Source organism: Podarcis raffonei, chromosome 6 (assembly GCF_027172205.1).
Source record: "Podarcis raffonei isolate rPodRaf1 chromosome 6, rPodRaf1.pri, whole genome shotgun sequence".
Lineage (NCBI taxonomy): Eukaryota > Metazoa > Chordata > Lepidosauria > Squamata > Lacertidae > Podarcis > Podarcis raffonei.
Genome location: NC_070607.1, coordinates 2,967,262 through 2,989,216, shown reverse-complemented (window position 1 = coordinate 2,989,216; position 21,955 = coordinate 2,967,262). Strand labels below are relative to the sequence as shown.

General features: G+C 44.1%; 1 long non-coding RNA gene across 1 annotated transcript; it reads right to left on the bottom strand.

The window, feature by feature from the left end:
• Nucleotides 1–14,711: 14,711 nt before the first annotated feature.
• On the bottom strand, nucleotides 14,712–15,491 carry LOC128415075 (uncharacterized). The gene is made up of 2 exons (XR_008330848.1): nucleotides 14,961–15,491; nucleotides 14,712–14,821 (listed from the first exon to the last, which is right to left on the bottom strand). It is a non-coding gene; the product is annotated as an uncharacterized LOC128415075 (long non-coding RNA).
• Between the last annotated feature and the right edge of the window lie 6,464 nt (nucleotides 15,492–21,955).

The following is a 21,955-nucleotide window of genomic DNA, read 5'->3' as shown; positions in this document are numbered from 1 at the left end:
CAGGGCAGAGCAATCCTAGTTTGCCCCAGTCCACCAGACTGGAGGAGATTAAGAAGCAGTACAGGATCCACTGGGCTCTGCTGGACTCTATGGAGGGGTGATGAGGTGCCTCTGCTGCTGCAGAATCATAGAGTTGCAGAGTTGGAAGGGAACCTGAGGCTCATCTAATTCAACCCCCTACATGCATTAAATGCATTAGAAGTGCGGGAAAGTGGAAGCTACTACTGGCATCCCTTAGTCAACATAATTTTCAGGGGGTTGCTAAGGATAAACCATGGTGCAGGGCAAGATCCCTCCTTGTGGGCTTCTCAGAGACAGATTGTTGCATCAGACGGCCCTCAGTCTGATCCAGCAAAAGTCTGCAGATGTTCTTAAAAAGCTCAATAAATAATTTGCATTAGTCTTCACTGCAGAAATTTTGAGACTTCTCCGTCCCCCCCGGAAGCACAATGGAGAAGCGATATGAAATCAAGGTGGCAAAAGATTAAATTTCAGAACTAGTTGGCAAGTCTCCAAGGCCAGGGGGCACTCACCTGAGAGTTCTTAAGAACTCAAATGGGAAATTGTTGATCTTCAAGGTAAAGTATGTAACTTATTGCTAGAATCAGCCTCCTCACCAGAGGACTGAAACGCAGCCAACAACAAGTTTTGAAAAAGAATCCACAAAGAATCCAGGAAATTAAAGACCTGTCAGTCTAACTTGTTTCTCAGGTAAGTAGGTGGAAAGCGTTATTAACACGAAGACTGTGAATATTTAGAAGAACAAGCCTGTTGAACATCTTTATAAACTACTTGGATGAAGGAATTGAGGGGATGCTCATCAAATTTGCAAATGACACCTAACTGGGAGGAGTCGCTAATGTCGCAGAAAATAAAAATGACCTTAACGGACTGGAAAACTGGGTGCAATCTAACATACTGAATTTCAATAGGGACAAATGTAAGAATTCCCTTCTACATCACCTTGTTTGTTACCCGGGTGAGGAACAACCACCTTTTGAATAAACCACAGAAACTATTTTTCAAGTCCAGCATCAGGATTTAGGGACTCAGCATTTATTATAGCTATTAAAATAGGACAGAGCTCACTCCACTCAACGGCCAGTTGAGAAGGGCTGCCCCAAAGCACCTCAGAACAGAGGCTGATATCATAGTTCAAACACAGCAAACAAATAGACATAAAACATCTTCACATACATCAAGAAAGGTTACAAGTCATGGAATAGAAAACACGCATGGCGTCTTCCTGCTATTCACTCCCCCCCCCCTTGGGGTTGACCAGACGTGTGTAGGCCTTTTGCCCAATTTAGGCATCGGGTGTCCCATGTTGCCCTGGCCACCTAACCTATGATCAGTCTTTAATGACATTTCTCCCGTCTATCTTTCAGGAAACTGCCAAGAATTTCTTCCCTGATGCTAACTCATAACTGACATAGGAAAACATCCTGCCTTCAGGGTCAGATAAGGAGAGATGGAAGGCAGCGTAGGGGCTCCCTTCCGACAGTAGGAGCTGTCTGACAATGGAACGGTCTCCCTCAGGAGGTGGTGGACTGCCCTTCCTTGGTTTTTAAGTGGAGGTTGGGTGGTCTCCTGTCACGGATTCTTTAGCTGAGATTCCTGCATTGCAGGGGGTTGGACTGGATGATCCTTGGGGTCCCTTCCAACACAAAGATTCTATGATTCTATGAAATGTAGAAGACACAAAAATCAAGCCTAATGCATTCTAAAAGGTTAAATGCAATCAAAGTGAAACTTTGAAACATTATTAAAATCAAAAATAAACACCTGAGGTCTCTAGTTCTTATATCAATCAGTTGAAGGAAGAGTAGGACAGCAAAAGTTCAGGCTGCAGGTGAGGCTCGCATAAAATAATGTTCCTACACACACAAGCACATACCCCCCACATAAAAACTGGCATGTCAGGATAAAATGCATTCTGATATACCAGTTTCAGATAAACTGTGTGTGTATTTTGGTTTTTTGAATGGAGAAACCTTCATGCAGTATGGAGGGGTATTGTTATCACCATTATTTTATTTATTTATATCCACCTTTCCCCCAGTTTGGAACTTATGGCAGCTTACACAGCTAAAATAGAACAAGCTAAAAGCATAGAAAAGACACTCATTAAACACTAATAGAATTAAAATACTATAAAAAGATCCATTGAAAACATAGCACAGAACCAGTCCTTTCCTTAAAAGCAGTCAGTTCCCTGCTGGCGGAAGGACAACAAGGAGGGAGCCAGGACAGCTTCCCCAGAGAGGGACTTCCAGAGTCTGGGAGCAGCCACCAAGAAGGCCCTTTCTTGTGTCCCCAACTAGGGTGGTGGTGGTGAGGGTGGTGGGACCGAGAGACGGGCCTCCCCTGGAGGTCTCAGAGGCTGGGCAGGTTTGTGTGAGGGAAGATGGTCTTTCTGAGGGCCTGGATCTGAGCCGTGTAGAGCTTTATAGATTATAAGCAGCACTTGAATTGTGCCCAGAAATAAACCAGGTACAGTCCTGACACAGGTTTACCATCTCACCCTCTGTTTGCAAGAACTAGGTCATTGCAGCGGCGTAGCGTGGGTTGTCAGCACCTGGGGCAAGGCAAGTAATTTGCGCCCCCTAACCTGTGGATTTGCGCCCCCTAACCCTACAAATCTATGCCTATGAATGATGGTCCCTCTCTCTCTCTCTTTCTCATATTCCAATTGATTCCCATTTCCGCCGATCGATCCCCGAAGCTCTCACCCAGCGAAATTCGTGCGTAATTACGCTTCGCCATCCCTAATCCTGCCGCTTCCACCGGGAAATCATGACGGTGCGTTTCTCCTCTCCAAACTTTCCCCGGCCCTTTGCCGGCCGGCGCAGCCCTTTTGGCTACGAGCTCCCCTCCTTCTCTGCCCGCTTCCGACCCCACCTCCCCGTCCAGCCTCCCTACTTCCTGAAAAAAGGCACCGGCGCCGAGCAGGACACCCCCGCGGCCATCGGAGAGAGGCGGGGCCAAGGGAGGCAAGCCAATGGGCGAGACGAGGGTAGGTGGCCACGGGGGCGGGCGCTGCCGCAGTCCTCGGGTGGGCAAGGTAGGAGCAGGCGGAGGCTGGCCGGCCGCTCTGACAATAGGGGCGGGCCGAGGGCACGACGCGGCTGGGCCCTCTGGACTTGCGCCCCCCCAGATGTTGCGCCCGGTGCGGCCGGCACCCCTGGCACCCCCCACGCTACGCCACTGGGTCATTGCACCTCCCATTTCGCTAACATCTGCCTCTCGACCCTGTATCTTTTTCAATCATCGATTAATGCAGTTACTTTAAACAACAACTTGCACAAAATTCATAAAGTTGTCTAAATTGCTGGAACAAGCAAAGTAGGTAAATGTATGTAAATCTGTCCAGCTTGCATATTTGTTACACTTGTAGAATTCATCACAAAGTTTGAGGTTTTGTGAAGTACATGAAGGAAACATTCTGAGAGTGTTATTGTCCACACTATAATAGCGTGGTGATGTTAAAGACCTCTTTGTGTGTTTTCAAGTGACTCAGGATACAGCGAAAGCCTCTGTTGCTTCTGACCCTGGGGCTTCAACTCTCAAACTCCTCCTAGACAGGCGGTTTTTCTCTCAGTATTGGAATCCAGAGGAGACAAGAGGTTGAAGGACAGGCTGCTGGGAGAGGTTTATCACCCTTGCTATATGTAAGAACACTATGAAGGGGAAGGTCCTTCAGAGGAAACACTTGGGGTCACATAGGGAACTGTTTGAAATGTTTCCCTATTTTCTTTGTTGTAAGCCACTTTGAGCACGATTTTTTGGTGTGTGGGAAAGCGGCATACAAATAAAATGAATAAATTAATCCGGGGGCTCCCCTAATGTCAGCACATTTCTTGTTGTGTGTATGTGTGTATCCTTTCCTGAAGCCTTTCCTGTAACCAGAGGGAGCTAACCTACTTCATACATTACTTGCCAATATAGCTTCTTCCCTCCCTAACTGGATAGTGATCTCCAGTTCACTGCAACTCCGATGCATCCACTTTCTGCAGACAGATTTCCAGTGCTCAGCACCTCGTTTTCTCAGTCTTCCTTCCATGGGTTGTCTAAACTCCTCTGGAAACTTCATTCATTTGCCCACATTGTCCAGACTTTCGTTTTCTTTTAAGTTCCATTTTTGGAAATGGCCATTAAACTTTGCAATCACTGGTAGATTTGAGGTAGGTGATTTGCTGAAATAGTGGAAACTGCATCAAATATTCTGCCCATGGCTAAATACAGCCTTTCGACTGGGTAGTAAATTGCAGGTTTTAGTTCCCATTAACAGTAAAACAGAAAATTCCTTCTCAGCAGTTTCTTATTTAGATATTATTAATCATTCCACTCCCTCACCATAGGCTGGTGTCTTAATTTAGATTTCAAATAAAGGTTCCCCCTGTACCTAAAAGGTAGACAATCTAAATTAATTTTTAGCTTGTCGTGATAAGTCTGACTAAAGCCCCAGGGGTTTGTTCATTAGGCATTCACTATCTTTTGCAAACTATTCCAAAGAAAAGCACCTACAAGCCAGTAAAAATATCAGCAGGGAGAGGAAAAAACAACCCAAAGGCTCTTCCTTTTGCAATGAAAAGTTCTTGCTTTTAAGCAAGGCAAGAATGAAGAAGTACAGAATGGGGGTTAAAAACCACAACTGTCTTTTTCCCTTTTATTATATAAGACAAGGTAGTAAAAGTCTAAGAACAAAATTTTATCCCTTTTTATGTTCACAATAACTCTGTTAGGTAGATTATGCTAATTGTGATTTGTCAAAGGCGTCACGAGAAGATTCTCAAAATACCTGGAGTAGCGTACTCGTAAAGATATCAAATCCAAGCTCGTATTCCAACAGGCAAGTATGTTGGAAGGTCTTCAACCTTTAAGTGAAAGGGGTTGTGAGCTTTTGTATTAAAATTCAGACAGAATTTGCATAAACTCTACATTTGCTGGACTTTGGGATGTATAGATATGGATTGAAAGCAATTAAGATGGATTAGATAGATTCAAACAAATAACTTGTCCACAATTCTTGTCAGGGCAGACAGCCATGTGAAGGCCTTAGAGCTCCACAGAAATGGGGAGGGGGTCTGACTGCAAGAGTTGTATTCAGCTCTTGTATTTATTTTTAAAAATGTGAATATGAGTTACATATGCTCTTTGATTTATTAGAACAAAAATGAAGTGTATTAAGTGGTCTGCAAGGTAATATTAGTCAATGGAAGAAAAGTTTGAAAACTGCTACTCCAGCAATGTGGCAAAAAGTCTCCTCCAGCAGATCAGGGGGATGAACATGTGCTGGTGTGATGTGCCACTTAACAGCTGATGACATTAGCAGAGGACCAAGAACATCAGCCTGACTGCATGAGGAATAAAAGCAAGATATTACTGTAATAAGAAGTGGCCTAAGATGCTGCTTAAGATCTAAATATAATTGTGGCCACAGGTCATGTTACTGAGCTTTTGTGAGCTCACTGGTTAGGATCCAAACCTTATTCCATTGAACTTTCTACATCCATAATGGTTTCTAGCATCACTACTTGGCTTCCCTTGGTATTAAGGGACAGCGCATGGAGTGACTTGTATTTCTAAAAATTAGTTTCACGGAAAATAGTTTAAGAGGAAAAACTATAAGAGAGACACCACTAAGCTGGAACACTCTAACATGGTTGTCTCCCTAGCCAGTTGATTCAAGAACCATCTGACTGTCCATCAGTCCATTTGTTAAAAAACCAGAAACATTTTTATTGGGGATAATAGGTGAGGAAATTCTAAAGAAAGACCAAAGACTATTCAGGTATGGAACAGTGGCAGTAAGGACTTTATTAGCTAAAAAATGGAAGCCACAGGAGACACCAACGATTGAAGAGTGGCAAATGAAGAGGACTGAATATGCACAGTTGGCAAAGTTGACCGGGAAAATCCGAAACCAGCGGCATCAAGTGTTCCAAAAAGACTGCAGTAAATTTATACAATATTTGAAGGATAATTTAAGAAACTTAAGAAACTTGTAATGTTGTAATGTTGAGGTTATGTACTTTTTACATATTTATTTAAAATTTGATAATTGGATATAAACAGGAAAAAATAGAAATGCTGTGAAATAGAAATACAGTGGACGCTCAGGTTGCAAATGTGATCCATGCAGGAGGCACGTTCACAACCCGCAGCATCCGCAACCCACAGCACTGCGCATGCGCGGGTTGTGATTTAGTGTTTCTCCTCATGCGCGAGCGCTGAAACCCGGAAGTAACCCATTTCGGTACTTCCATGTTTTGGCGCGTCCGTAACCCAAAAACGCACAACCTGAACTGTCTGTAACCTGAGGTATGACTGTAATTCATGTAACCATGAGGTGGGAGGGAGGGAAGTCGATAGCTCTTTTGAGCAAATAACAAGGCGAACAAATAATATATAATGGAAAATTCAATAATTACAATACAAAGAGCCTTACTGTGCTGGAACATCTATCATAGGTGGTCACCTTAATCAGATAAAAGCTTAGCAGCAAACTAGATTCATGAGCCAAGTGGTCACCTGTGGCTTTAGCAGACAGAGAACTGAACTAGGACTTCAACTTCACCAACACATCAGACCTCTTTTCAGCAACAGCTTGTTATTGTGGCTCAGAACTCTGTAGGAGACTCTGGCTGACTTTCTGGTGCACAGCCAAGGAACGAGGTGTTTTAAGGTTACGGGCTTAGCACCTCTTAGACTCTTGTGCCCATGAAAAAGTTGAGTGTCCTGTGTGATCTCCAGGCTGCTGCTTCCAACTTAGTAGATGTTTGCCAGCATCACAAGGGATTGTTCTCACCCCCTGCAATTCATGTCCTTGTTTTGCTTGTATGAATTTCAGCAATTCTCTGATTGACTGGTATTATCCAAGACTAGGTGCCTTTCTCCACCAGTTCCACATGGAACCTGGTCTCTTGCACAGAATCAGGTCAACCAGCAATTATGCCTCTAAAATCAGAGAAGTATGCAAAATTCTCCATCCCACCCAACCTATGCCATCTCATATTCCTTCGTTAAAAAGTTGGTGTTTTAGTTTTGCTTTAGTTTTAGGATTTTGTGGAAGAGCCTGGGGGCAGGAGAATGAAACTGGGCCCCTCTGGACAGTCTGCGCCCATGAGGATTTGCACTCAACTCACCAGAACTCAGTTCCGGCATCTCTCAGGCTGGCGCCATTGCCATTTTAAGAGAACAGGGGAGGTGTTCATGGTAAGTTCCAGAACCTCTTTTTCTAGAAAAATAGCACGGTTTACGTGATCCCATTTTCAACAAATGCCTGCAAAAAAATGGGAAAGACACAGTACTACATTTCTGATCAGTGCATATCCCATAACCTTTCATACCACAAAGGTTTAAGATGGGTGGGGTTGCCCTGCTTTTCTTGCAGTACACCCCCTCAAGAAAGCAATAATGTGGTAATATTGGGAAAGCAATGCAGAACAACTAATAAATCAGAATAAATCTACCACTAATGCACTATTATTGTGTTAATTGCATGCTGCAGAACACACCCTCAATAAAACACCAGTCTGGTGGGGCCCACTGTTCCTAATGTGGTGAAAACTATCATTTGACAGCATAATAACTACCTTATGTTCACGCAGCAGTTGAGGATAAGGGGATGTTAAACCGCTTATTATTTGTAGCTTCAGCAGGCTATGTTTGTATGAAGAAATAAATGAACAAGATATCAGGAGTTTGTGTAATCCCATAGGAATTAATATAGGGAAATTACAGACACTAGATACCATTCCTATATACAGTTAGATCTCTTTTGTCTTTAAAATAATTTAATTCTCCCTCCCTTAAACTGGAGTTCTCACCAATTAAATCTGATTTTTCATACTATAATTTCACTGGGTTTTATCTCAGCACAGTACCAGATTAACAAAGTACCTTTTAGCAAAACCTTAACAAGAATTAAAACAAGTTCTTCCTCTCAAAGGGCATGACTTCACCCGAAGAATCCTGGCAACAGTAGTTTCCTCTGGGTGCTGGCAATGGCAGCTTTGTGGAGGGTTATTTGGGAGAAGTCATGCGCTTTAAATGTAAGGTGTGTTGGCAGCCTGAATGAGATGTGGAGAAAGCTTGGGGTTTTAATGTGCTAAATTAAATAAGAATGCCCGTCTTTATTAGGACGTCAGTGAGGGTCTGCAAGCATCCTCTGAGGGGGCACCCATTCAAGGAGCTGGTGCTGCCACCACAATATAAAGCCCGGCCCAGGTTTGCATTCAACTTCTGAGTCTCTGTGCGAGTACAGTGGTACCTCGGGTTACATACGCTTCAGGTTACATACGCTTCAGGTTACAGACTCCGCTAACCCAGAAATAGTGCTTCAGGTTAAGAGCTTTGCTTCACGATGAGAACAGAAATCGTGCTCCGGCAGCAGGAGGCCCCATTAGCTAAAGTGGTGCTTCAGGTTAAGAACAGTTTCAGCTTAAGAATGGACCTCCAGAACGAATTAAGTACTTAACCCGAGGTACCACTGCATATCTTTCAGTGGGTTAAGCGGTTTTATTCCATTTATTTAGAAAAGATCTCGAGCTGTCTTTATCCTGCATTTCTGGACAGGACAGGAAACCCCTTGCAAACACCCCCCTTTTCAGCATGGCGGGGTCACCAAGGGAAAGCACTTCTGGTCTCGACTACGGCTGCTGTTTCTCACTTCATAGTTCAAAATAACCCCTCTCCACACCCTGTAGAAATCTGTCCAGTATTAGGTTTAAATGTACCCCAAGCTCTACATTGGATTCTTGGTTATTAAAAACTGGTTGAAACCATTTTATTTCATTCACAAAAGAAAATCTGACATGGGATTCTGATCAAAATTTATAGACAAATTTATAGACAAAAAATCTGCTCCGACCATAATGCTGTGAAAATGGATATGAAGCTAACATCAACCGGCTCCTTCAGATGGAGGATGAATGACACCTTGTTTAGAGACCAAGAGGTTATCTTTGAGATAAATTTGAACACTAATATTGAAAAAAGAATAATCTGGGACGCAAGTAAAGCAGTCATGAGGGGGTTTCTGATTCAACAGAGCGCAATAAAGAAGAGAACCCAAAATGAGAAAAAAGATAAAATTTTGGAAAAAATAAAAGAGGGTGAGAAGAAACTAAGAGCAAAACCAAAGTCACAAGAGATTCTGAGAGACATAAAGTTATATCAAGTGCAATATATGAAAATGATGAATCAGGAAATTGAATGGAAAAATCAAACAAATGAGACAAAGGACATTTGAATCGGCTAATAAATGTGGAAAATTGTTAGCCTGGCAAATGAAAAAAAGACAAAAGCTCAATACCATTACTAATTTGGAAGTGGAAGGAAGGAACATTCAGAACCCAGGGGAAATTAGAAACTGTTTCCAGAGGTACTTTAAACAGCTATATACACAAGGGCCACAGAAAGAGTCGGATATAGACCAATTTATAGAAACAAATGGATTACAAAAAATCTCTCAAGAAGATAAGACAATGTTGAACCATAAAATCACAGAACAAGAGATAGAAGGTGCTATTTAGAACATGCAGTTGGGCAAATCTCCAGGGCTGGATGGTTTAACCTCAAAATATTACAAATCTTTGAAAGACTGGTTAATTCAACCACTAAAGGAGGTTTGTAATGAAATTTTGGAGGGGAAAAAAGCGCCAGAGTCGTGGAAAGAAGCTTACATCACCCTTATACCGAAAACTGAGTCTGAAAAGACACAGCTTAAGAATTACCGCCCCATATCCCTACTTAGTGTGGATTACAAAATATTTGCTGACATTTTGGCTAATAGGCTAAAAAAAGTATTAATGGAAGAGATACATAAGGACCAAGCTGGCTTTCTCCCAGGTAGACACTTGTTGGACAACACGAGGAATATAATTAACATTTTGGAGAAATTGCAAGTGAATATTAACACTAAAGCAGTTTTAATTTTTATAGATGCAGAGAAAGCCTTTGATAATATTTCTTGGAAGTTTATGAAGAAAAATCTTCAGGGGATGGGGGTCGGTCAAGGGTTTGAAAATGGTATAAGTGCAATCTATTCAGAACAAAAGGCTAAGCTATTAGTTAACAATGTGATGACGGAAGAATTTAAGATAGAGAAAGGGACACGACAAGGCTGCCCAATTTCCCCATTGCTATTTATCTCGGTCCTGGAGGTTTTGCTAAACATGATTAGAAGGGACCGGCTGGTTAAAGGGGTACAGGTCAGAGTTAAACAATACAAATTGAAAGCTTTTGCAGATGATCTAGTTTTGACGTTACAGGAGCCGGAATCTAGTACAAAAAGAGGGTTAGAACTGATTCAAGAATTTGGTCATGTGGCAGGATTTAGGTTGAACAAATCTAAAACTAAAGTTTTGGAGAAAAACTTAACACCATTTGAGAAAGAGAGGTTTCAGAAAGAGACAGGCTTGACAATAGTTAAGAAAGTAAAATACCTAGGGGTTAATATGACGGCTAAAAATGGGAACTTATTGAAAGACAATTATGAGAAATGTTGGACAGAAGTGAAAAAAGACTTAGAAATATGGTCAAATCTGAAGCTTTCCTTGTTGGGTCGAATAGCAGCTATTAAGATGAATCTATTGCCAAGAATGTTGTTTTTGTTTCAATCATTACAAATTGTGGACAAAATGGACTGTTTCAAGAAGTGGCAGAAGGACATTTCTAGATTTGTCTGGCAGGGCAAGAAGCCCAGAATAAAATTTAAAATACTAACTGATGCAAAGGAAAGAGCTGGATTAGGTCTGATCAAAATTTATAGACAATGGGTGAGACATTTATTGATCCTTTTTGTAAGTTATTATTTGTCTACTTTAGTGTATTATTTATATATACAGTCATACCTTGGGTTAAATATGCTTCAGGGTGAGCGTTTTCAGGTTGCGTTCCACGGCGACCCAGAAGTAACAGAACGGGTTACTTCCGGGTTTCGCCGCTTACACATGCGCAGACGCTCAAAACGATGTCATGTGGATCTTCAGAAGCGGTGAATCGTGACCTGCAGACGTGGGTTGCGTTCTGCTCAGGATGTGAACGGGGCTCTGGAACGGTAATCAAGAAGGGGTTGGGGTGGGAAGCAGTTTTGAATATGAAACTGGTGGGTGGCTGTCATGAGTTCAGATCCATTTCATAGAATCATGGAATCTTAGAGTTGGAAGGGAGCCAAGGGTCATCTAGTCCAACCCCTGCAATGCAGGAATTTCAGCGACAGCATCCATGACAGATGGCCATCCAGCCTCTGGTTAGAAACCTCCAAGGAAGGAGAGTCCACCACCTTCCAAGGGAGTCTGTTCAGCTGCCAAACAGCTCTTACTGCTCTGAAAGGTTTTCACGAATGTTTAGTCGGAATCTCCTTTCTTTGAACTTGAAGCCATCTGTTCGAGTCCTCCCGTCCAGAGCAGGATAAAAGAAGCATCCTCCCTCTTCCATGTGGCAGGCCTTAAGACAGCTGAAGATCTCCTCTCAGTCTCCTCTTTTCCAGGCTAAACATACCCAGCTCCTTCAAGCATTCATCGTAAGGCTTCGTTTCCAGACCCTCAATCATCTTGGTCACCCTCCTCTGCACATGGTCCAGCTTGTCAGCAGCCTTCTGAAACTGTGGTGCCCAGAACTGGACACAGTATTCCAAGTGTGGTCTGACCAAGGCAGAATCGAGTGGTACTATTACCTCCCTTGATCTGGACACTAGACTTCTGCTGAGGCAGACTAAAATAGTGTTAGCTTTCTTTTGCTGCTGCATCACGCTGTTGACTCCTGTTAAGTTTTGGTCCACCAAGACCCTTAAATCTTTTCCACCTATACTGCTAGAAAGCCAGGTGTCCCCCATCCTATCTTAGTGAATCTGGTTCTTGCTGCCTAAGTGCAGAACCTGACATGACTCCCTATAGAAATTCATTTTGTTCGCTTGTGCCCAGTGCTCCAATCTGTTCATGTCATTTTGAATTCAGATTCTGTCTTCTGCAACATGAGCTACCCCTCCCAGTTGGGTGTCATCTGCCAATTGGATGAGCATCCCCTCAATTCCATCATCCAAGTCATTGATAAAGCCATTGAACAACAAGGGGCCCAGGAAAGAACCTGGCGGCACCCCACTAGTCACTTTTCCCCAGGAGGATGAGCAGCCATTCATGGCCGCTCATCATGTCCCGGCGGTGGGCAACATTTGCAGCCTGGCGCATTGCACCACCATCTTGGAGCCATACTGCTCCTGTGGCCGTTGCTCTGCCTCCCAGGGTCACCGCCTCCGAGTTCCCGCCGGAACCCAGCCGTTTGAATCAGCCAATCTGCAGCGATCCAGGGGGCGGAGGTAGGAGGAGCAGACCTTACCGATGCAGGTTTCCCTCTGGTCCGCTCCTCAGATTTAAAGGAGGCCAGAGGCCTCTGGGTTAATCTACTTTGCATCAGTATATGGGGGGCTAGGCTAGATGACCCAGGACCCCTTCTAAGTCTGTTTTCAGTAACACGAGAAAAGGATCCTGTTCATTAATTAGTCATGCGATCATAAGCATGCGTGCACATGCGGGGTGACAATGCATGGCTAGTTCACACATGATCTATGGTACTCTTTCTGTGGGAGCATGCATTTATGAATTCTCTTCTTCAGTGCCTGGTCAGCTCAGCTGGTTGGACTGGATGATCCTGGGGGTCCATTCAACTCTACAGTTCACCCTGCACAATTCATATCTGAACGGTTTCACAGTCATCTCATCTGTGCTGCGCCAGCATGGGATCTTGAGGTGCTGCCCTTGACTCCGCTTGCCGGGCCTGGGTGTACAGGGTGCCCCTTGAGAGAATTCCCCTCCCACTTGGGAGGCTTCCGCTGGAAAGGTGGGTGTGCAGGTGAATGCGGACAGGAAGGCTGGTGATCTCTCACTGCCCTGCCCTTCTCTTCTTTATAGTTTATGATTTTCAGTTTTATACATTCCAGTAATTTTACAATCATTTTAACATTTCAAAACTCGACGTCCTTCCCCCTTTCTGTTGTTCCTTAAATTTATTTATTTTTATGTTTTCTGCATATCCAAATGAATGAATTTGCTCATCTATTCAAGTACTTTAAATATATACAGTGGTACCTCGGGTTAAGAACTTAATTTGTTCTGGAGGTCTGTTCTTTTTTAAATATATATATAATTTTTATTAGTTTTTTTTTAACATATCATTTTCAACAGCAATTGAACATACTTTTACATCTTATTCAAATTTTTGACTTCCATCAATCCTGTCTGAAAATTTTCTAATCTAATCTCTCAGTATGCATTTATTATCTTCCCTATTACATTTCAAACTCATAACCAATATCTCTATCTTTTTCTACTTTGCAACACTTCATATATTTCTCCTTACAATACTTCTTGTAGTCCTACTAGCATAATTTGTTGGTTGCAGTTGCTCTTCAAATAGTTCATATACTTCTTCCAATCTTCTGTAAATCTCTGGTCCCGCAGGTTTCGAATTCTTCCTGTCATTTTGTCCAATTCTGCGTAGTCCATTAATTTTGTCTGCCATTCTTTTTTCTGGGCTAACAATACTCTTGCCACAGTTGTTGCATATAAAAACAATTTAATATCTTGCCTGTTTATGTCCTGACCTATAATACCAAGTAAAAATGCTTCTGGTTTTTTAAAAAAATGTATATTTCAACATCTTTTTCATCTCATTATATATCATTTCCCCAGAAGTTCTTTACTTTTTTACATTCCCACCACATATGATAAAATGTTCCTTCTTTTTCTTTACATTTCCAAGATTTAGTATTTGTCTTATACATTGTAGCTAAATTCACTGGTGTAATATACCATCTATACATCATTTTCATCATATTCTCTTTCAAAGCATTACAGGCTGTAAATTTTATCCTTTCATTCCACAACCTTTCCCTTTCTTCAAGCTGTATATTATATCCAAAGTCTTTTGCCCAGCTGGAGGTCTGTTCTTAACCTGAAACACCACTTTAGCTAGTGGGGCCTCCTGCTGCCGCTGCGCCGCCGGAGCACGATTTCTGTTCTCATCCTGAGGCAACGTTCTTAACCCAAGGTAATAATTCTGGGTTAGGGGAGTCTGTAACCTGAAGTGTCTGTAACCTGAAGCGTATGTAACCCAAGGTACCACTGTATACTCTTATAAAACTGCATGTTATTACAATGTTCTTATCTGTTTACAGTTTATTTGTTAATATCCAATAAACAATTTCCATTCTTTTATAAACAGTGGGTTATCTTGCTTTCTTTTTTTTTTACGGTAAGTTTCACCATTTTGGCATATTTCATAAGTTTTTGTAGCCATTCTTCTTTCGCTGGGACGTATTCTTCTTTCCATTTTTGCCCATCCTCACAACTGTTGGGAAAAAGAACCCCCGGGGATAAAAGCATGATCAAAGACTAGCATATTTGTATTACAAACTTTATTTGAATCTGTTATGTACTGAAGTTCTCACCCTGGGCCAGCAGGGGGATACTGTAGATAGTTTTCACTCAGGTCCACATATGCAAATAAGGGATCAAAAGTGACGTTCAGTGATTGAATAGTTACAGAAAATGGTTACTGTTGCGTTCTAGTTGAGCTCTATATAAGCAGGCTGGCTGAACCCTTCAGTTCAGTTCTGTTCTGGCCTGTGAATAAACAAGAGCTGTTTGAAGACTCGCTGTGTCATCTGATATGTTCACCCACAACTTAACAGAATCCATACAAAAATGATTTCTATATTTCTTTATTTATATATTTGGAATTGTGGGGAGGGGGGAACTGGGCGTGGGAGGGGGGGTAAGAGCTCCGCTCGAGCTGCTGTTCTCACTGCTGCCGTTGCCTGGAAGAGAAAAGAAGAGAAAGGATTCTTAATATTTTAATTGATTCTTATGCTGATAACCCATCTTTCTGCTCCCTCCGCCCCACTGCCAGATTTTCTCTGGCCTCCCTGTTCCTGAGGAAGAAAGATCAACACTCACCATCCACGTTGGTATCGGTGGACTCCATCCCCTGGTCGCATGGTCTCACAAAAATCGATCTTATCTTAACCTTCTCCTCCTTTCCGTCTTTCATGATGTTCACCTCCTCCTTCCACTCATCTCCTTCCTCCTTCTGGCAGACCAGGGGATGTATCTTGGGCAACCAGCAGCAGGAGACCAGCAGCCCGCGGAGCCTCCTCAGACTTTGGAACCTAGGGAAGAAGAGGAAACAGAAGAGGAATGGGTTCTAGAGATCTCTGTGCTGGATTTGGGGCACCTGGCAGCTAAACCTCCCCTACGTTTCAGAAAGAAGGATAAATCCTACTTACACTTGAGATGAAGAGAGTCTCTGAATTCTCTCCTGCCACATCTTGCTTTGCTTTCCCTCACTTGCTATCCTCAAATGGTTGCTCTTCCCAAAGTGCTCAGCCAAGTCACTCAGCAGGGGGACGTGTCACAATGGAGGACATGACCCCGTTACTTTAGCTATCTTGCTTAATAATGGGCATTGTTCCCCTTCACAGTCACTTTTCAAATACAGTGGTACCTATGCAAATACAGTGGTTACATATGCTTCAGGTTACATACGCTTCAGGTTACAGACTCCGCTAACCCAGAAATAGTGCTTCAGGTTAAGAACTTTGCTTCAGGATGAGAACAGAAATTGTGCTCTGGCGGCGCGGCAGTAGCAGGAGGCCCCATTAGCTAAAGTGGTGCTTCAGGTTAAGAACAGTTTCAGGTTAAGAATGGACCTCCAGAACGAATTAAGTACTTAACCTGAGGTACCACTGTATACTGATCAGCCTGAAAAGTCTCATCCCAGCCCAACCTCCCTAAACCTGTGCCTTCCGGATTTTGGGGGACTACCTCACCCATCAGCCCCCCTTAGCCTGCCCTGACCAGTTGAGTGGGCAGGAAATATGGCAGTTGTAGCTCAGAAGACCTGAAGGAGACCAGGCTGGGAAAGGCTCGTGTAACTGTTCCCTGAGCTTCACAAAATGAGCTGTTCTGTGTTGTCCTTTCCTCTTCTGAGTCCTTCTTGTGATGGCATCTTGGAGCCGCAACCTCTCCTGTCTCCACACTTGGAACAGTTCTGCCAAGTCGTATGTCTAAGTCTCCTCTTTATCTTCTTCCTGTGCCTTTAACAGCATGGCATAGATCTCCTGTTTTAGTTTACCTTATTAAAAATCTCTCCGTTTTTTGGTCTCCTGCTTTGCTGGTGCCCCAGTCATGTGCCCAGCCTGCCAGCTGAGTAGTCCAGCACCGGGAAGGAGAAATGCTTTGCTGGCAAAAAAGAGAGATGAAGCTTTACCTTTAATAAGAACAATACAAAGCTGACCTGAAAAGGACAGGGCAGTCGTGGGTTTGAGGCGCCTCCAGGCGGCCCTTCTGCAAACTGACATCCTTTGTGCTTTAAAGATTAGGTGAGAACACAGTGCCACTTTGTGGTGGATACATGACACTGTTTTATTTATAAACTATATTTGCACCAAAGGGACAGAACACATTCAGAGCCCTTGGTTGCCACTTCCAGTCTAAATTGGAATGGGTTGTTGCCTCTACAGTGATGCTGCTCTGCCCCCAGAGAGAATCGTGCTCCATAGAAGTGGACACTTTTTTACTTTGTCGCTTTAATTCTTTTCTAGCAAGGCGTCTCCAAACCATAATTCCTAAGAGCTGTAGATTTCTTTCTGTTTAAAGGAAGGTTTCTAGCCCTCATGGATGTGAAGAATTATTTGAAAATATGCCAGACAAAAGACCCCAACACGGAGGCACCAGCATTATTGTTATTTATTAAATGTATATACTGCTTTTCCACCCAAATGTGTCCAGGGTGGTAAACAACAAGAGATAAAACAGTAAGACCATTAAAGGTAAAGGTAAAGGGACCCCTGACCATTAGGTCCAGTCGTTACCGACTCTGGGGTTGCGGCGCTCATCTCGCTTTATTGGCCAAGGGAGCCGGCGTACAGCTTCCGGGTCATGTGGCCAGCATGATTAAGCCACTTCGGGTGAACCAGAGCAGCGCACGGAAGCGCCGTTTACCTTCCCGCCGGAGAAGTACCTATTTATCTACTTGCACTTTGACGTGCTTTCAAACTGCTAGGTGGGCAGGTGCTGGGAATGAACAACGGGAGCTCACTCCGTCACGGGGATTCAAACTGCAGACCTTCTGATCAGCAAGCCCTAGGCTCAGTGGTTTAGACCACAGCGCCACCCGCATCCCTAGTAAGACCATTAGAAACAGTTTAAAAACATTTTAAAACCAGTTCCAGTACAGAGGCAAACTGGGAAAGTTCTCCACTTAAAAGGCTTGGGCTTCAGTGGGTGCCATGAAGGCAACAGAGAGGGCACCTGGCTGATATTCAAGGGGAGGGGATTCCAAAGGGCACCAGCCATAATGCTGGGGGCCTGATTCCTATACAGTGGTACCTCGGGTTACAAACACTTCGGGTTAAAAACTCTACTAACCCGGAAGTAGTACCTCGGGTTAAGAACTTTGCTTCAGGATGAGAACAGAAATCGCATGGCAGCAAGAGGCCACAGCTAAAGTGGTACCTCAGGTTAAGAACAGTTTCAGGTTAAGATCGGACCTCCAGAACAAATTAAGTTCGTAACCTGAGGTACCACTGTATTGTCCAGAATGGGAGTACCTGAGAAGATGCTACGGAGGGGTGAGACAATCTTTCGGGTCGCCTGGTCCCAAGCTGCACATGGGGCTTTATACACCAAATCCAAACTCTTGAACTTAGCATGGTAGCTAATTGGCCTCCCATGGCCAATATGTTTATCAGAAGGGGAATAGTAGTTACCTCAGCCAGAAGGCCATCCCCTGTGGGAAGAAGCAGCCCAGCCCAGCCAGCCTGTCTCAGCACTCCAGAGCCTGTGAGACCTCAAGGTTTGGCACTGGGACCTGGTTGACGAAGCTTCTGTGGGCGGTGGGTGCTCATCGTCCCCTCCAGACACACAGATAGTCAGAAATCAGAGAAAGAGTGATCTCACGGTCAGGGATAGCGGACTGCCCTCCAGGTGCTACCGAACCACAACACCCATCAGCCCCGGCCAGCACGGCCAATGATCAAAGGATGCTGGGAGTTGTAGTCCATCAACCACTGGCGAGCACCACAAGGGCTAGCCCTTATCTAGATCCACCATTTCCTGGTTCACTCTGGGAAACCATTTTTAAATGCCTCCTGGGGTGGAACTGAGAGCTATCCATAGAAAGTAGCAGCCTAACCAAAGATTTCACTGTAGCTGTGTGTCTGGACACTCCACAAACAAATGGAAGCAGTAAACAGAGGAAGTCCTGCTCTTTCTAAGTCAGCTCATATTTCAGATAAAAACATTGCTTTTCATCACATACAGACATGGGCATAGCCAGGGTTTTTGTTACGGAGGGCAGACTTTTGTTGGGGGGGGGGCAGAACCTAAGATTTATATAGATTTTTATTGATTTAAGGCTGTGCCCATGCAGGCAGGAGCCTTGTGCTTTGTTCAGTCACATGCAGATGGGTTGCACTTTTAAATGTGCAAGAACTTGTGAAAATATCCCTCCCCCAACAGCAAGACCGCATTTAGAAAGTGTAGGGACCTTGTCTCTGCTGCTGTTTTTGTTTTGCTTTTTGCCAGCAGTGGGGGAGACATTTCCCAGTTGCACATGCAGTAAAATCTTTGATTTCCCCATTAATTTCTATGGACAGGTCTCATGTTTGCTCAGTGAGATGGGGAAAGCCAACTGATATCAGAAACTTGTGGGGCTTGTCTTTCTGTAGCTCTGCATCTTCATGCATGGAACATAGTAGACGGCACCACAGCAGCCCTTGCCTGCCTGCCTGCCTGTCCCTCTTCCCTCTATGCGCTCACAAAATCACCTGACATACATTAGGTCTCTAAGACTGGATTTGGGTTCAGGCCCTGGTCTGGCCCAACAGCATCATGGAGGGATGTACGCCCAGCACTCCCAGCACGTCATCCAACTATTGCTGAGGAAGATAATGCCCCAGGAAATGTCTCTGTATGTTAGCAGTAATTTGCCAATAATACCTTGGAACCTGCTACCATTTCCTCCCGTAATGTCAGAGACCTTCCAGTGCCAGCCCAAATGATGTCCCCCCCCTCACACCACCTCAGATATCAATTCCTGTCTTCATTTGTTACACACGCACCCTTTATTGTGCTGCATGAAGCCGTTCACTTCAGAGCTGGCTCTGGAACCGTGTCCTTGCAGCACTCTGAGATTTGTCTTAATCTCTGGAGGGAACCAGGAAAAACAGGTCTGGGAGCCAACAAATCTCTTGGTTTCTAGTTGCTAGGCTTTCCTAACACAATAGCTATCTTTGGGCTGACGTCCTTAATTACCTTTGGCTTGCTTGTGGGCTTAGACTGACAATTTGCTTGTTAACTAGGCTCCAAATGAATTCTACAGAATAAATCAAGTCCCTAAGGGCTTGGAGTCTCTGATGGTGGGGAAAGTTCTCAAGTCATGTGATTTTGGCAGGGGAGTGGGGTTAATCCTTTGAGTAAGATTACCTTGTGTGCATAATGTTTTGTTTGTATGTATGTATACTTGCATGTTTGCCTGCGTTTGCGCAGGTTGCTGTGTCAATTTAGTTGCCAGTAGTCACTGTACTATTACATTTACATTTGCATGCAATAGATTGTGGGGTAGGAATTTTTGTAGGAGAAAAAGCTATAGAGCCGCTTGCAAAAGCCTCCAGGTATAAAGATTTCTGGCTTTTTCACAGCTTCAAAATAAAATGAGATAATAATTAGTGTTGGGGACTGGTGGCACACTTACCCAAGCATGCTATTTTTAGCCTTTTACAAAGCTGAAAAATAGCAGGCTCCTCTCATTATTGCAGATTTTGCTCAGTCTTGCAAACATTTTTTCTTTTTAGTTTTTTGTTCTTGTCTGGAGCATCAAAACACACACCTGTAATGGGAAGAGAGCCCAAAAGGGAGTTCACCTGTGCATGCTGCTTTGTAAAGGAAGAGAGCTAGGTGAGAGCATTTCCAAGGGAGGAATATCTCTGAAAGGGTAATCAGTTATCTCACTGCAACACGGTTCTCTCTCCCCCAAGGCCCCACAACAAGGAAAATCTCCCCTCCATCGCATGGGGAGAAGATATTGTCAGAACAGCTGACATATCACTACTTTAGTGCTTTACTTTATGTATTATGTTTTCTTCTAAGAAAATAAATGTGTGCTGCTTTGTATCGACTGCAAAGACCCTTCCTGAGTGATGATTCCACATCACATGTCTGTTTCTTATTTGCGGAGCAGTTTGATGTGGGCTGCTCCCCTGAGTCAAATAGCTGCCCTGTTCTTTGCCTCCGCCTACAAGGCAACAAGCCAAATCCATGTAGTAGAGCCGGCAGCAGCCGCAGCGGAGTTTTCACGCAGCACTGGGAGCATGCGGCTCTCACTTGCCCTGCAAGCAGCCTCAGTTGTGGGAAGATTTGGGTCTAGTGTTCAGGATTTCAGGAGCTTTCTGGATTCCCCACCGCCATGCGTTCCTTGGGGAAGGGCAAGCAAAATACAGAAACAGAAAGTTATTGCTGGCTTTTAACATGATCAGCCTTTCTTTGCTCTGTGGATTGTGCCTGGATTTCCGCAACTAGCCTCAGGGTCCCTGTCATCCTGAGCAAAAGAGAATCACAGGACGAATCCTTCAACTGTAAGTGCTGCTGCTGCTCTCCAGCATTTCTTCTCTTGTGTGTTGGCAGGGACCCTTGCAGGGTGTGTGCCAAGGCCAGGGGCCTAGTGTGAACAGGGCTCCATAGCTGTGTGGGCCATTTCGGCATTTGCAACTTGCCATTGCAGGGATTAGAAATTTTCCTCTTTGATCCGAGCGTTAAAGGAACAGGAGGAAACACTGTTCTCCTTCCACGTGGCCACCTGAGAGAAACCCAAGAAACCTAATGTTGCGCCATCTTTCTTTGGATGCAAAGAGGACTTTGGGTGGCTTAGTTTTACACTGGCACAGCTCAGCTGGCCTGATCCACCTGCTCCACTGCAGCCAGGCCACTCGCCTCTTTCTTAACCAATCCCAGAGTTCTTCATCTCAACCCTCCCCCATTCCTATGTGACTCACACATCTTCTGGGACGGAATAGTGGCATTTTTGAAATTCTGTACAGCAATGCCCCTGGGCAGCTGAAGGAATAACGTAGCCAAGAGTCAAGGCATAGTCTAGCATCCACTACTGGATCTCTTTCTAGCGTTCACAACCCATGAAAAGCTTCAGGACTCTGCTCCTTTACAGCTGAACTGGAGGCATAGGAGTGAATAACTTAAGGAAGTTATAGGTGTAGCAGGTTCAGCACTGTTTACTCAGGCATTAAAAGGGGTATGTCAACAGCAAGATTTACTTTTTAGCCTTCCAGAACAGAGTTCACCTAATGTGTTAACTATGGCTTAGGTAACAGCCCTTCTCATAGCAACACCATCTGTGTAACACAACAAAACAGGCCCCCTGTTAAGGGTTTGGCAATTCCAGGATTGTTCCCTTTCTCTTTCAGGTCTTTGGGAGCGCCTGACCCCACACGGCCCAGTTCACAGCCTGATTCTCTGCATGTTTTTTCAGAAGTAAGTCCCACTGAGGAAAACCCAGCTTCAGCAGTACAACGCAGATTTTCCCAGGGAGAGCGCCAGCTCCAAAGAAACACACACTTGGTCACAGAGCTTTAAAGTCCAGACCTCACCCTTCCATAGAAATACAGCCCAAAAGGAAGTCTGGATGAGCCCTGAGTGTGGACAGAATCACAGGAGATCCCCGAGACCACTCCAAATGTGAGCCTAGACCTGTTCAGATTAATGTTGCTTGTTCTGCTGTAATGAGGCAACTTCTGATGGAATTCAAATTTTTAAACAAGATTTGGGCACCCCAAAAATAGAGGCATCTCCCCACTTATGTCAGGGTTACGTTCTGGACCCCTGCACACATAAGTGAAATTGTGTAAAGTGGGGAGCACCCTCTAACAAGCCTTTAAATG